The sequence below is a fragment of the Peromyscus maniculatus genome, chromosome 1 (assembly GCF_049852395.1).
Source record: "Peromyscus maniculatus bairdii isolate BWxNUB_F1_BW_parent chromosome 1, HU_Pman_BW_mat_3.1, whole genome shotgun sequence".
NCBI classification, from domain to species: Eukaryota; Metazoa; Chordata; class Mammalia; order Rodentia; family Cricetidae; genus Peromyscus; species Peromyscus maniculatus.
Genome location: NC_134852.1, coordinates 70,217,482 through 70,234,060, shown reverse-complemented (window position 1 = coordinate 70,234,060; position 16,579 = coordinate 70,217,482). Strand labels below are relative to the sequence as shown.

Genomic DNA, 16,579 nt, shown 5'->3' with positions numbered 1-16,579 from the left:
CTGAATAGTATTGTAAAATAAAATAAAATAATAAAAAAACGTTTTAAAAGGGTCTCATTATATAGTCCTTGCTGACAAGAAACTCACAATGTAGAGAAAGCTAAACTTTAAATCACAGAAATCCTCCTCTGCCTCCACTTGAGATAAAAGCATGTGCTACCACATCGAGCCTCAAACTTAATTTTTATCATCTCTCTTATTTATCATTCATATTCTCTGTAAACTACTGCCTGGGATTTAAAATCTTCCAGAACCTCACTAGTACAGCATATGGTGTTTTGGTCACATTTTCTCTAGGCATTCAGTGCTCAGTACTAATCTCACCACATTTGCCTATGAGTGAACCCAGACAGGTACTTTGTCTGCTTGGGACAGTCCATGATGCCCCATTGTTAGCTTTGGTACTTTACGAACCTAGTTTCCATGCTAGTCTAAAGCCTTTAAACATAATCACAGATAACTTAATAATTTTGGTTCTTCCTCCATTGTTTTGTAATCTCTGCTATTCATAGTGACATCTATTGCCACCTTCATATGCTTAGTTCCTGAGGTAATAACTGACCTTTTTGTTTGTGCTCCAACAGCTGATGCTCATGGGCTCCCCATACTGCAATACCCAAGTGCATCCCATGGCTCCTATGAGGGACAGACTCATTTGCCATGGATTATGGAACTTGTGTGTCAAAGAGGGAAAAGAGGGATGGTTAGTGTGTCACTTAGTTCCCTCATTTCCACAGCACTCTGACCATATCCATACTGCATCACCTGACAGGCTTTAGGGAAGCCTTTCATTCCATTTCTAGATGTCTAGAATTCCTCTCCTTTAAAGCATGGTAATAAACACTTTTAATCCCATCACTTCAAAGGCAGAGGCAGGTGGATCTCAGAGTTAAGTTCAGCCTGTTCTACATAGAAAATTCCAGAACAACCAGAGCTATATAGTAACTCCTGTCTCAAAACAGCAACAACCAAAGCAGCAACTGCAACAACAACAACAACAACAAATTTTTCTCTACAAAAGCAACTCTGATGCAGAATTTTTACTAATTATTTTTGTTTCCTATAATGGGCCACAATTAAGACCCCTGGATTTATAATAAATAAATAATATATTTTCCATATATGTATATAGACAGTTGAATCTGAGTTGAAAGTACCTTTTATCATTTCTAACTTACTTTCTCCTTCAGTGATTCATTGTATTATGTACAAAGAAAGGAAATGTAGGGTATTTGGAAAAAGGAAGTCTAATAAAGTCCAAAAAAGTAACAATAGTCGCCACATTGTAGAATACCAGTTTCCTTTGCAAGTGGATGTACATGCAGATAGATTCTTGATGAGATGTTGGAGACACTTTCCACTTCCCCTTCTAAGCACTGGGACTCCATCTTGGTTGGACCTGTGCAGGCTGGTGGATACATTAACCACAGTTCAGGTTATGCCTCTTGCTGAAGAATGGGTGGTCAACACAAAAGACAATCACTGGTATTTTTGTAGACATTTTGTCTCATACTATTTGTTTGGACATTTTTTGTCTTACTGGTATTTCCTTGTCTATTTTGATTGCAATTTTGTATTTTTTTATGGTGTGCATGTTTCTTGTAGCTTTTTGTCATTGTCTTTTTATTTTGTTTGTCTGAGAGAGAAGAGAGAAGAAATGGCATAGAGTAGGTTAGATGAGGAGAATCTGGTATGAATTGGAAACAAGAATGTGTGATCAGAATATACTGTAAGAAAAAAATTTCAGTTAAAAAAAAAGATTGGAGCAGTGACTGAACAGTTAGAAGTACTGACTTCTCTTCCAGAGGACCTAGAGTCACTGTACAGCAACCACATGCAAGCTTACAACATTCTGTAATTCAAGTCATGGCATCTCATATCTCCTAAAGCCTCTAAGGGCATCAGGCATATACCTCATGCAACAGCAAAAATTCATGAAGGAAGAAAATAAACTTTAACGAGAGAGAGACCCCAGAAAATGTTATCTGGAAAGAAATTTGTTTTGATCTAATGTGAAGATGCTGAGACAGGCTATCAAATTATCCTCTAGGAGGAGACAATTGAACTCTAAGCTCAGGATCCTTAAATCCCAAACAACAGATGGAGAAAAGCAAGCCCTGAATTTGAAAGAGAGCAGGAGGTACATGGGAGGTCTTGGAAGGAGGAAATGTGAAATGATGCAGTTCCATTATATATTTTTCTCAGTAAGGAAAAAAAATGGCTGGGATAAGTGAATGCCTCACAATATTAGGGTGAACATTTGGTTAGTGTAACCACAGAGAACCCTAGCATTCAACCAATCTCCGCCTGACTTTGCATGACAGTGTTAGTAGATTGAAAGCAAGCTTACTAAGTTTTGAAAAAGGATGGAGTCTATGAATAAACTACAACAGGATTCTTTAAAATATTTATTTCAAAGCAAAACATAATGCAAAATTGCTGGAGAAGTTCAGTTCATGATTCTCTGTAAAGAAATAGGAAGAATGTCCCAAGTCTGCTTTTCCTATCAGGTCTCATTTATTGAGGTGTTAAAGGGGTATGTGAAGCCTATTACTCTGAATTATTTCACATATATACACAGATATACAAGCATATGGACAAGTACACAGTTCATATTTGCTGCAAAATGGTTTAACTGACATGTTGTGACATCATTCATTGACTACTTGTTAGGGTTTATGTTCCATGAATATGCACTTTTCCTCTTTGGTAGCACTCGATCTTGTGATTTAATGAAATGATTCTTTATGCTAAAAGCTTAAAAGAGGGACTATTCTTTTAGAAAAAAATATTTTATGGTCTGATAATCTTAGCTACATTCACCTCTCTTCCTTCTGACTTCCAGAAGCTATCAGTTTCAGGGCTCACCTAGTTTAAAAAAATAATCTGAGATAAATTGGATTTGAATTTTCAACTTTGCAGTTTCACAGTAAACCAGGTTTGTAGAGTATTAAACACAGGTTGTCTTTTTCTTTTCAGAGAACTTCAGTGTGTAGGATGATAATAATGTTGTTTCCCTGAAACAATATTGTCTCCTTTTGTACCCCAATATGGTCTGGAACTCAGCACCTCAGCTTCAGCTCTGAGTAGTTTTTTCATGGTCTGCATTTCCTAGGTGTGCTGCCATGCCTGCTGCTTCTGCTTACTTATAATATCATACTGCATGTTTGCTTTACAAAAAATATTTACATAGTACTCGTTATGTCCAATAAATGCTGACTTATTTAAAAAAGTAGAAAGAGTTTGTACTTCCAAATTCCCCAAAGCTTTTTACAAATAGTTAATTGAGGTATTTTCCATAACTTTGTTTCTTGTCCTTAAACATGTCTATGTAACTTTGTCATGAGTTCTCTCAAAATCTCTTTCCCTTTTCTTATTATATATGTTTATGTTGGAATTTCTTTAAACTGATAAACAAAAACATAAAATGTACATTACTATTAACTAATGACAATGAGAAATTTTAGGAGGATAGAAAACAATGGAAGAAACTCTGAATTCAGCAGGAAACATGGGAATTTCAGCCTAGAATTAATAGAAATCAATATTATAAGAAGTTGGGAATTCTAGCTAAACTGACTTAGGATTCTTGTGGAAGCTTCCTAAGCATTAAAGCCAAGCATTCATGTTACTATAGTATTTAGGTTAAAACCCTAGCCCTGGCAGCCCGTACAAGCCAGACTAGGCCACCAGTCCCTAAAATTCTAATTTAAGATACAAACAACACTTAAAACATGGAAAGATTTGTTCAGTTTGGTCACATGGGAAGAAGAACAAATAAAAGAATTTAGTTACCCTTCCATCCTGTCTTCGGGGTCCTGACATGAGGTTTAGTTTGAGCAGAAGAAGTACACAGAATTCAGAAGTTCTGATCAAAGTGTGATCTCATCATCACTGAGCCATCATCTTCTGGTCCAGGTATGTCCTGCAAGGAATTCCAATAAGATGTCTGAACTGTGAAATTTATCATTGGGAAACAAATTCTCCCTCCAGCTGGCACCAGGTCAGCATTGTTTCCTTTACCCCATTATAGGATTCTTGGGGAGATTTTAATTATTTGGATATCATGGTTTGAATAATCAAATAGCCATACACACACACACACACACACACACACACACACACACACACACACATATATATATATTTTCTAGACAGGGTTTCTCTATGTAGCATTGGAGTCCATGCTGGAACTTGCCCTCTAGACCAGACTGTCCTAAAACTCACAGAGTTCCACCTGCCTATGCCTCCAAAGTACTAGGATTAAAGGTATATACAACCCTCTAGGAAAGAAATTCACTTTCTTTTCTTTCGTTTTCTTTCTTTCTTTCCCTCTTTCTCTCTTTCTTTCCTTCTTTCTTTCTTCCTCCCTCCCTCCCTTCCTTCCTCCCTCCCTCCCTCCCTCCCTTCCTTCCTTCCTTCCTTCCTTCCTTCCTTCCTTCCTTCCTTTCTTTCTTTCTTTTTTTTTTTAGACAGTGTTTCTCTGTGAAGCCCTGGATGTCCTGGAACTCACTGTGTAGACCACTTTGGACTTGAACTCATAGAGATCCACCTGCCTCTGTCTCCCAAGTGCTCAGATTAAAGAAGTAAGCCACACACATGCCTTTAATCCCAGCACTTGGGAGGCAGAGGCAGGCGGATCTCTGTGAGTTTGAGGCCAGCCTGGACTATCAAGTGAGTTCCAGGAAAGGCGCAAAGCTACACAGAGAAACCCTGTCTCAAAAAACCAAACCAAAACAAACGAAAAAAAAAGTAAGCCACCACTACACTGCCAGCCTTGTATATTTTTAGGCTCCCTCCTCTCCTAATAGTGTAATGCAATACATGACCCAAATCCAGGCACAGGGAGCAAGCAGAGGGACCTGATAGTTGAAATGTGGATGGAGGAGGATGAGGAAGTAACAAGGATGGGGATTCCTGGTATTTATTTACAGGGATTTATTCCTGGTATTTATTAGTAATAATATTTTTTCATAAAGAAATATATGTGTCAGCCTAGAGAAAGTTAAAGAAACAGAGAAAAAAATACTTTGGCAGTGTATGTTTCAAATACAGTGTAAATGGATATAATAACATCAAAGTACCTAGGCACTATTTCATGTCATATATAGTTCTGAAAGAGAAAATATATGTTATGTTTTATTAATTAAATATATTCACAATTTTTAAGTCAACAGTTTCTGTTGGGGTGTAAACACAATACTCCTTGCCTTCATGAGGCCAGTTCCTTACCTTCCTATTGGGATAAACAGTATTTTACCTATTCTCTTAGTTTAATAATAACCAATGGAACAAGTCCTGTCTACCTCATGACTTTTTGTTTCTTTTTTTTTTTCAAGACAGGGTTTCTCTGTGTAGCTTTGCGCCTTTCCTGGGACTCACTTGGTAGACCAGGCTGGCCTCGAACTCACAGTGATCTGCCTGGCTCTGCCTCCCGAGTGCTGGGATTAAAGGCGTGCGCCACCATCGCCCGGCTAATTTTTGTTTCTTAATAACACTCTGTTAAACACAGCCACGACCATCCATTCATCTACTGTCTAAAGCTGCCTTTATGCTACATTGGCACAGTCCAATCAACTGTGGCCAGGGAATAGGACTACCAACAAAGTCAGAATTAAATGTTCTCTGGCGTTCATAACTATGCATTGTGCAATCTTGGGATAAAGCTTTAGTATGCTATCTAGAATACCATCAAGCTTTGAAAAGAGATGTGGAACATTTGTGTATATAAACAGTTGTACTGGACTCTTAGCAAAGATTCAGTATTTTGTATGCTTTTGTGTCACTTTGTATTCATATAGCAAAGATGATGTTTATATCAAGAGTGATTGGATAGAGGATAGACAGACAAAAAGAAAAGATAAAAAACACAATGATGGGTGGGAATAAAAGTTGCAGCATAAAATACATGTTTCCTGGGGTACAGAGCAGATGGGTTATACCAGCAATTGTAACACCAAAAGTGAGGAGAATTGTTCCGCTGTACAGGAGCTCCAAGTGTTGAAAGTTCCTACTTGTGTGTTGATGACTTTTCCATTTCTATTTTTACAGGAGTCACTGTTCCCATGGCAACTGGGTGGCCAGAGGGTTGTGACTTGAAAGATTGGAGAAGATAAAGGAAAGAGAGTAGAGGGGAAATATGCACTAGCTCTTCTTTCAGACCTCAGACTAGAACTGCAGGACTTCCTGTGGTGCCCTCTCTGCACTTTATTGGGTTCCTAGCCTTTCACAACAAAAGAAAATTAATCACCAGCTCAGTAATACTTAAAAACACAGCATTCTTATTTGTTTTCATTTCTACTTTCTTTTTTGAGTCTTCAAATACCCCATATATTTGATTCATGTTACATAACAATATGGAACAACAGAGCTAGTACATATGTTCTACCTTTCCCACAAATTGAGACCTGGTAAATACTTGATTACTTTCAACTTTAGAAAAGAAAAAAAAAAGAACTAAATTTGTACTGGACAAATGCACATTTTTATTCTCAAACTATAAATTCAACCTGAGAGAAGCATTTCATATTTACAACTTTCACTTATTTTAGTGTACTCCGATTAGTATTGTGAATATAAATTTAACTATAATAATTCTGATTTCCCCTTATTTCTCTGAACAATGCTGCTTTTAATCTGAAATACTATCCAGTTGTAAAGTAATATTGCCTAGTTCACTATTTCTAATAAATTCACTGTAACACATTTACTAGCTGTGAAGATAGAGAACTGGCCTCTGGGATTATTGTTATATTTTCAATCTCTACAAAGTGTACACACTATCAATTTCTCTTTTAAATTGGTATATATTCACTGTTTATAGTAATGGGTATTACACAAATATTTTCATGCAAATATGTAATGTGTTTGTATATTCATCGTATCCTTCCTCCATACCTTCTATAGTCCCCTTTCTCCTTCCACTTCCAATTCGTTTCTACACTTCTAGAAGTAATATGCCTTCCAGTGAGAAATCACCCTGCATACTTAAGGATTAATAGAGGAAAAGCTCATTATTAAAAGGGGGAAAACATGTGACTAGCAGTAGCTAATGCCCAAGGAAGAGCTGAACTCCAATAGAAGATTTTACTAATTTATACATACCTTATTCTCATGCAGTTTACATATGCTATCATCCTTAAATCTCTTTTAGGATCCTGACCCAGTTTATATTTTAAACAATTCAAACAGAGACAAGAGACTGCAAGTCTGGTACCAACCACAGTTTACCCTCCCTTCTCTCCTTCTGCTCCTGCCCCCCACCTCTTTTGCACTCTCATCCCCACACATTCCTCAGAAAATGTAAGGCCTCCCATGGGAGTCAACAAAGCTTGGCATATCAAGTAAAGCCAGGACTAAGCTCCTTCCTGCTGCATTAAGTACGTGGGAGATAACCCACCACAGGGAACAGGTTCCAAACAGTCAGCTCATGTGCCAGAGACAGATCCTGTATCCACTGCTCGGTGACCCACAAACAGAACAAGCTACACAACTGTCACCCACATGCAGAGGGCTTAGGTTGGTCCCATGCATGCTCGCTAGCTGTGGGTCTAGAGTCTTTGAGCTCCCATGAGCTCCAATCAGCTGTCTCTATGTATTTCCCATTGTGATCTTAACCACCACTCCCCTTGCTTGTATAATCCCTCTTCTCTCTATTCAACTGGACTCCTGGAGCTTAGCACAGTACCTGGCCTTGGACATCTACATCTGCTTCCATTACTCACTGGACAAAGGTTCTGTGATGACAATTAGAGTAGTCATCCATCTGACCACAGGAGAAGGCCAATTCAGGCACCCTCTCCAAAACTACCAGGAGTTCTACATGAGGTCATTCCTGTGGACCTCCAGGAGTCTCCCTGATATGAGATGATTCTGTCTATCATGGATCTTGCTCTGTAGATCTGGCTGACCTCAACTCAGGAATTTGCCGATCTCTGCCTCCTGAGCGCTCTTTCTGTTTTGCTGTCAGCATAATGCTGTTTATTTCATTTTTAATTTTTTTTTAAATTTTACATTTCAACCACAATTCCCCCTCCCTCTCCTCATGTTACCCTGCCATCTCCCACTTTTAAATATGGCTGTATTATAACTTGAGATCAATCATGAGGATATTTATAGCATTGTTATTAAAGTTCAGGATTGCTCTGGTTGTTAAGGGTCTTGTGTGCTTCTGTAGGAATTATAGCATTTAATTTCAACTTCTGTGAAGAATATCGTTTAAATTTTGATGGAAATTGCACTGTCTATAGATTGCCTTTTTTGTGGTTTAGCTCTTTTTATAATATTAGTTATTCTAATGAATGAACACGAGGATATATCCATCAATTTCGTTCTTTGAGATTTAAAGTTTTTAATAACAGCAGTACTTAATTTCCTTAGTTATGTGTATTCCCAGATTAATTTAAGCAAGTGTTTCTCAACCCATTGTTCACAACCATTTTGGGCATTAAACAATCCTTTCACAGTGGTCAATAAGACTATCAGAATACACAGGTATGTATACTATGATTCATAACAGTAGCAAAATTGCGAATGTGAAGTGGCAACAAAAATAATTTTATTGTTGGTGGTCACCACAACAAGAGGAAGTGTATTAAAGGGTCAGAGCAATAGGAGATGGGGAAACTTTGATTTAGTTATTATGATTGGGATTACTTTATTAATTATTTTATTTTTTCCATTTCTCTTCTCTTAATTTCTGCTCCAATTTTTATCATTAATTTCCATCTATTTATGTTGCTTTTTCTGGTTCTTGTGTTTCTACAGGTATAACATACATTGTCAAGATGCTGAATATTGTCCTGTACTACAATGCATTTAGTATCCTCCCCTGTTGTCTCCACAACCAAACTCTATTTGTTTTGAGGCTTATTTCCTTTCTTCACAGAACCCCACATTGAGGAGAACCTTAAGCTTCAGTGCTCATCATCTCTTTTCTCAGATTTCTTCTATAGAGTGTTGACTACTTAGAGGTAATCCTAGTACTATGCTGATGCTCCAATTGATGGCTTCCTATAGATTATACCAAATACATTAGGATATTATGTGTATTTTCCACATTTGACTCTTCATCTTTCTCATTTCCTATATCTCTTATTTTCCTCTTTCCTTGTCTTTCTTGGTTTTCCTCTCTTTGCTGCATGCTGCGTCTTAAACTACAAAGATCACAGGTCTCAACACTATCTGCGTAAAGGCCTAGTCCATACCTTACAAAGAGTCCACAGCCAAGAAATGAAATGAAGAGCCTAGTAGAGCAGTCCTTAAGGAGTTTATGCCCATACTAGCATGAAAGTATTATTTTTGGACCCTAGCAGTGGCTGTCTAGATGGCTACCTCAATTACCAACTCATACAACATTTCAATCTCCTGTTTTTTGAGGTATAGCATTCAAGAACATCCTCTGACATTCAGAATCCCTGTAGGACTAGGATGATCCTGTCTGTGGAGTGAATAATTACCTATAGTAAAAGCTATGCAGGAAATGGCCTGATGGAAAGGCTGTTGTGACACAACTGACCTTTTGACTTCATCTTCATATATAATCATTCTGCCCTAGAATCTTTCTGGACAAGAGGTAAGAACGTTTTCTGTAATCTGCCTAAAGCTACTAACCATATTAGGTGACACACTGAGAATGCATTCACATGAGACATAATTTGTTTGCACAGGGTGAATCTCCTAGCATGACTTCCTTATGGGTTTTAATGAATGTATGTGAGAGGTCAAGGGCTTGGGTATCCCCTCTGGTCTTCAGTGAATCTGAATATCTCACTTTTGTGGACTCCTTGGACTCCCTCCACACAATGTCAGGAATTATACCCAGTATAAAGAGTACGGAAAAAAATTCTACCACTAAGCTACAAAAATAGTCATCATTAACCTAATTTATAACATATAGATCAGGGTACTTGAAAATGGCATAAACAGAGACATTGTGTGTTTTCTTTCCATAAAATTCAGCAAAATTTAGCCAAGTATCCTTTCACTTTACCTTCACTGTGCAAATGAAGGCTTTTGAAAAGAATCCCTGTATGCAGAGACTGGTTGGTTGATTAGAATTTCAGTACTGTGGAGACATTGAAATGTTGCAGGTCCAGGGACTAGTTATCTTATCTTAGGCTAATATCAGCCTTCCAGAACAGGCATTTCTTGACCAAGTTGTGTTAGAACTAATAGATTGCCACTAACAAATTAAAAACAAAACAAAACATAAAATCTTTCAGAGTCTGTTAAATTGTCAGTCAACTAAATTCTACCAGTCCAAAAATTAATAATGTCATCAGATAGCATGTTACACCTACAGAAAAATCTTCCCCATTTTGATGTATCTGTCTCTCTGATGTAACTCCCATTGTATTTTAAATTTGCCTTGATTTATGACCTTTTTCTGTATGAAATATATAAAAAAACCTTCTTGGAACTGCTTCCATTTTGGAAATGGAATGTGAAATAAACCTAAATTTATGTTTATAAATCATGGTTGGTCGTTCAGAATGGATCCAGAATAAACTACATTTACTCTTTAAGAAAAGAGCTATGGGTTTTGCATTCACACTTGTCAGTAATTAAGATAGTACTAATGAAACTCATCTGCAATTCTACTTTTAATTTATCCTCTGTCATTAATAACTTTGATTCCACTGTCACCTTACTTCTGTAGGAGGCAGACTGCTCATCATGGAGTCCACCATGTTGTTCCTTGTGCCACACTACTGCATAGTTCTTAGTTTACTTGCTGAACTTTTAAGCTACAAGGGCAGGGGAGTACATTGGGTGATTGTGTTTCCTAAGTCTGAGTGATGTATCTATAAGTAGAATTTAGGTTCTCAGTTAATAGTTAAAAGGTGGATCTAAAACAAGTGATAAGACTTTGGAAAGCACATCTTCCAGGCCTTCTCAAACAGATAGTCTGGATGCTTAAGTCTGTTATGAGAGAGTACAGAGGTATCTCTGATAAGATACTTTCTTCCATCCAGGGTTGGTCCTGGCCAAAATGCTGATGATGATGATTATGACAAAAAGGCCTGAAATTAGGGATCCTGGCTGCATTACTGCACAGGAGGTTATCTAAATATTTCATTAGAAGAAGGGACAGACTAACCAATGAACTATTGAAAAGCTATATAACACACAAGAAATTCATAGTAGGAAATGGCTAATAATCAAAAGCTATTATCACCAAGACTCCTTGAGCCTCAGCTTACCACTTGAAGACCCTTGGCTTCTTCCAGGTATTAGCTTGTCATAATTAGCTGAAATCTTACTGCTGTAGCTTGCAGCAGTAGAAAATAATCTGGAAATTTGGATCCTTCTGCCTCCATAACCTGGGTGCTGTTATTACAGGTATGCACCTCCATACTCTGTATTATAAGATGCTGAGAATGGAACCTGGAATATCTTAGTTGAGTACTTGGCTGAGTTTCTTCACAAGTCCTTTGTAACAGTGTCATATATTGAACATCAGTCCTTGACTTAGACTCTGCAGCACCCACTGTCCCAATCAGAGCCCATTTTGAAAACCATTATTCCTGCAGAAAACTGCAGCCTATGTTCTGCATGTACTCTGGGACATAAGAAATGAGGCCTCAGTGGGTTTGGTGGTGCATGCCTTTAATCCCAGCACTGAGGGAGACAGTAGCATGTGGAGGGCCCCAGTTTTCTCTGCTCTGAAGTGCTGGAAAAGGCAGGCTACATCCTATCCTGGTTTTCATTTCTGTGTCACTGGAAAGGGACTTATTATATTTTCTAAATTTTTTACTTACCTTCAAAATTTCAGCATTTATTTGTTAGTTTTTTTGGGGAGCTTGGTAGTTTCTTTTTTCTTTGGTAGTTTGAAACCAAGTCTTACACTTTAGTTTAGGCTAGCCTCATACACAATACTCCTGCCATATTCAACACTCTGTTTTGGTATCACCTATATGTACCGCATTGATAGTCAGTATTACTGTTTTAATACATGGACTTATATTTACCCTCACTAGAATGTACACATGTGCAATGCAAATTTGAAAATATTCAAAGTCAGGCAATTGGGGCCCACACCTATTATCATGCTTCTGGGAAGTGTAGTTAAGAGTATCTGGAGGTCAGAGCCAGCTACTGAGACTCTGTCTTATATAACTGTTCCAGGTGTAGCATGTCTTTAATCCCAGTACTTCAGAAGCAGAGACAGGTAGATATCTATGAGTTTCAAGCCAGGCTGGATTACAGATTAAGTTCCAGGCTAACAAGACTATTGATGTAACCAACCGTCTTATTAAATAAGAAACACAGAAACAATGTAAAGGAGAAAGCCGAGAGGTCAGAGCTCAGAGCTATAATCTCACCCTTCTGCCTGCGGTGTCCCAGCTTCCTGAAAAAGACCTACTTCCTGTCTGTTCGTTTTGTTTTTTTTTTTTTTATAGTGTGTTGTTCTGCCTTCTCATTGGTTGTAAACCCAAACACATGACTGCCTCGTCACTGTCTGAATGTACAGCCCCCTAGGTCTTAAAGGCATATGTCTCCAATGCTGGCTATATCCCTGAACACACAGAGATCTATGGGATTAAAGGCGTGTGCCACCACCACCACCACCACACTCTTGCTATGGCTCTAATAGCTCTGACCCCCGGACAACTTCATTTATTAACATACAATCAAAATCACATTTCAGTACAATTAGATTACCACCACACAAGACCGTGTCTCAAAACAAAAATATAAATACAAATAATAAAATATCAACCTTTTATATTTAAGCTTTTACTTGTTTCATTGGATCTAGCCTTAGAAATGTCTTGAAAAAACTTTAGCTTGTATAACAAATGAAAATACTTTCACAGTTTTGTTATGATTACAAGAGATGTCGATTTATATGCCACTCTCAATATATTTTGTATTGCTATAATATATTTGTCAAAATTTCTTGAAATAGTTGTTGGTGCTTTTGATGGCACAGTGTATTACTTTTCTGTTTCAGTGAGATTCATTTTAACTACAATTTCCAAATCAATTTACTACCATATATTTCTATAACTATGGCTGTTATGGCTGAGACCAATAAAAGGACTTTTGATTGCCTATTTTCTGCAATCACACACACACACAGAGAGAGAGAGAGAGAGAGAGAGAGAGAGAGAGAGAGAGAGAGAGAGAGAGAGAGAGAGAGAGACCCTTTAAAGTTTCACATGAATTTTGCATAATATGTCAGTATTCTGATATCTGTTTGTGTGTGTGTGTGTGTGTGCATATGTGTGTAATATTTGAAACATATTCAGTAATAATTTGGGGTGGACAGTGGGTTTGTTGAAATAGGATCTTCTTATCTAGAACTGGCTGGACTGGACCAAACTGGCCTTAAATTTGTGCCAATACTCCTTCCTCTGTCTTCCATGTGCTAGATTATTAGATGTATACTACCATGTCTAGAACTCAATGGTAACTTATTAAAGCATGGAGAAATTAAGCCTTGTATAGAAAGAGACCACTAACACAGAGTTTTCATGTGTAGAGAGAGATTGGTTTAACACAAAGTAAAATATAGGAAAGTGTGGATTTATGATCCAGGAAAAGTTAGGGAGGCCAGAAGATTGATGATTATTGAGCATTACTTGGGATTCTGGCTGAAGTTAATTCAGTGTGACAGGATACCATGGATGGGTGGTGGCAGATGAAAAACATTATTCCATATCTACTATGGGATACTCGTCTTAATCTAGGATAGCATGGTCTTTGCTAAAATTGAAAACTGCTAAAACAGTCCTAATCAAAGGTGGGAAATCTGACTAAAGTTGTATTAAGCAGAGAATTTTTATGAAGAAATTAATTTTCTTGTTGTCTGTGGTTATGAAATTTACACGAAATATTTTGTTTACAGCATTCAAGATTTACCACTACAAATCAACCTCAACTCGGAAATTCAACTATTTATGTAATACCTTCTCTTTTCCATGTATAGACATCATCACCAAGGAATAAGAATGATATTTTGTACGGTGTCTATGTTTGTATACTTGTATTGATTTTTAATCTTAGCATATGAGAATAGTCATCTGAAGTCTAAATTCTCCTTTATCAGCTCTACTCCTTTAAGACTCCATTTCCCATCACCACCAGGTAGGCCTGCTGCTTCCTAGTCAATAAGCTCATAAAGGCCTTTAGAGACTTCCCTAATCAGACAGACAGCTATTCTGTTCATTCCCACCCCAAACACATCCTTAGCTCTTTAGCCACTTGCTTACCTGATCCTCCAACTAGATCCGCATCTCAGAATTCTGTGAGACCTCCCTTATCTGCCTCACAATTAGGATCTGCTCCTTACCACCCTATTACCTTCCAGTTCACTGTAATGTATCTCTCAACTGTTACTCCCCACTCCTCAGACTAGACTTGCTCTATCTCATCCTAAAATAAAATAAATCTTGTAACATATTCCTTCTACATAAAATTGATTCCACAGGTTTCTCTGGCCTCCTCATTAATTCCAGAAGACACTTTGTCTTGTATAAATACAATTATTACAATCTCTTGTCTATTCCTCTTTAATTTCCACTAGCATGTACACTGTTTAACTCCTTCCTCTACCTGCTATATGATATTTCCCTTTAATCAGAAACATGCCTCCTATTGATCAAGCAGGGTAATTTAATTATAGGTACAGAATTCAGTCTTTTCTTCAGTACTGGATATTTGCTTTTCTCTCCAGCAGTTCTCCCTAATTCTGATATTCCTCTAGGGCTACTAATTGTTCCTCAAATTTAATGGGCATTTGCTTCACCTGGGAGTTGTTAAAATACAAGGTATAACATCCACCTAGGCATTAAAATTCACAAAGTCTAGCTGGGGTCTTTGAATTTCTATTTTATCAAGTGTCAGTCATGCTCTAAGGACCAAACTAAAATAAATACCTACTGGTGAGGTTGTAGTTCTCTAACTTTGGTCTCATACTTTTATTGTCTTTCTACTCCATACTTTGCTCATCAATATGTCTTTGGGTAGGGCAGAGTTGTGTGCCACATAATTGTCTGAATGCACAGTGGATAAAGGCTTGTACTCTGAACTGTGCCCAACTCCTCTAGCCCACCAAATCTTGTTGACCTTTTTACATTTACTTTGTTTTGAATGTCTTGTTTCTGTGTAAGTACAGGGACAGATGTTTAAAGAATGTCTCATAACCATATGAGCATTCCTCTGGCTTCTTTATGTGTGTCACAACCTCCAAGGCATAGGAAATACCTTCACATAGATAAGGATATCTCTCTAGAAGCAAGGGGAATAGTATGTTCACGACTGTTCTGGGGAAGCTTATGTTCTCCCATTCCTGGGAGAAGGTGTAAAATGATTCATAAGAAAATTTCCATCAATCTAGTTTTTCTAATATTGCACAGATATTAAAAGTCCTGCAAGTACTCAACAGGTGAAGATGAAAAAGAAAAGGTGTCCTGGCAGTCATCATGTGGCTCAGCTTTCCTGGATCTTTGTCAAGCGGCTGTGCTGGCCCTATGACTTCTGCCATTCTATTCAGCTGTGCCTGTACCACTAATTCTAGCTCATTCATAATTTCCATAGTGGATGCATCAGTGTGCATTTCTACCAGGGTTCCTCCTTCCCTGCACCTGTGCCTGCATTTGTTTAGCTTGTGTGTTTATCTCAGCCATTCTCATTGGTGTGACTTGAAATCTCAGAGTATTTTTAAATTTAATACCTCAGAGTTAAGAATGTTGAATTATAAAATATTTCTCAGCCATTTGAACTTAATCTTTTGAGAATTAAGTTTAATGGCCTCACTATTAAAATTCTATTAATTTTGAGATTATAATTTAATTATAGTACTTATTCTCCCTCCTCCTTCTAAACACTCCCATATGCCTTCCTCCCTGATCTCTTTCAATCCATGGCCTCTTTCACCACCAACTGTAATAGCATAAGTATTTTTATATACTTATACATTAATGGCCCACTTCTTAATTGGATTATTTTGTTGTTATTGTTTGTTGTTTTTTGTTGTTTATTTGCTTTACTTTGTTTTATGTTGTTTTTAAGACAGGGTTTCTCTGTGTAGCACTGTCTATCCTGGAACTCACTTTGTAGACATGGCTGGCTTCAAACTTAGAGATCTGCCTGCCTCTGTTCCTGAGTGCTAGCATTAGAGGCATGAACTACCACCAGCCAGAAGGTTTGTTTTCTTTGGTGTTTAGTTTTAGGAGTGCTTTTTTATTCCACAAACTATCAGATGCATATCTGATAAAGACCTTTTTCCCAATCCAAATGCTGTCCCTTCAATTAAATGATGGAATCTTTTGTTATACAAACCCTTAATTTCATGAGGTCACATGTATTAATTGTGGAACATAATGCCTGTGAAATCATTGTCTTTTTCAGAAAGTCATTTCCCATGTCAATGAGTTCAAGTAGGTTTCCTGCTTTCTCCTCTATCATATTCAAGGCATCAGGTCTTAAGTTGCAGTCCTCAATCAATTTGCAATTGAATTTGTGCATGGTAAGAGGTAAAGATTTAATCTTATCCTTGTAAATGTAGCTGTGCGGTTTAATCAGCACCATTCATTGAAAAATTTTTACATTTTTTGTGAACAATATGATG

At 37.5% G+C, this 16,579-nt stretch overlaps 1 long non-coding RNA gene across 5 annotated transcripts in view; it reads left to right on the top strand.

The window, feature by feature from the left end:
• The window catches only part of LOC107399731 (uncharacterized), a 186,050-nt gene that overhangs the window by 133,613 nt on the left and 35,858 nt on the right, over positions 1 to 16,579 (top strand). Inside the window, exons 5-7 of one of the 5 annotated variants that reach the window (XR_013042044.1) lie at positions 8,888 to 8,972; positions 9,379 to 9,574; positions 13,856 to 14,734. The exons of 2 other annotated variants lie outside the window; for them this stretch is intronic. This is a non-coding gene — a long non-coding RNA (uncharacterized LOC107399731). Of the gene's footprint in view, positions 1 to 8,887; positions 8,973 to 9,378; positions 9,575 to 13,855; positions 14,735 to 16,579 lie in introns of those variants that run through there. 2 more of the 5 variants (XR_013042045.1, XR_013042041.1) reach the window with 2 other exon arrangements.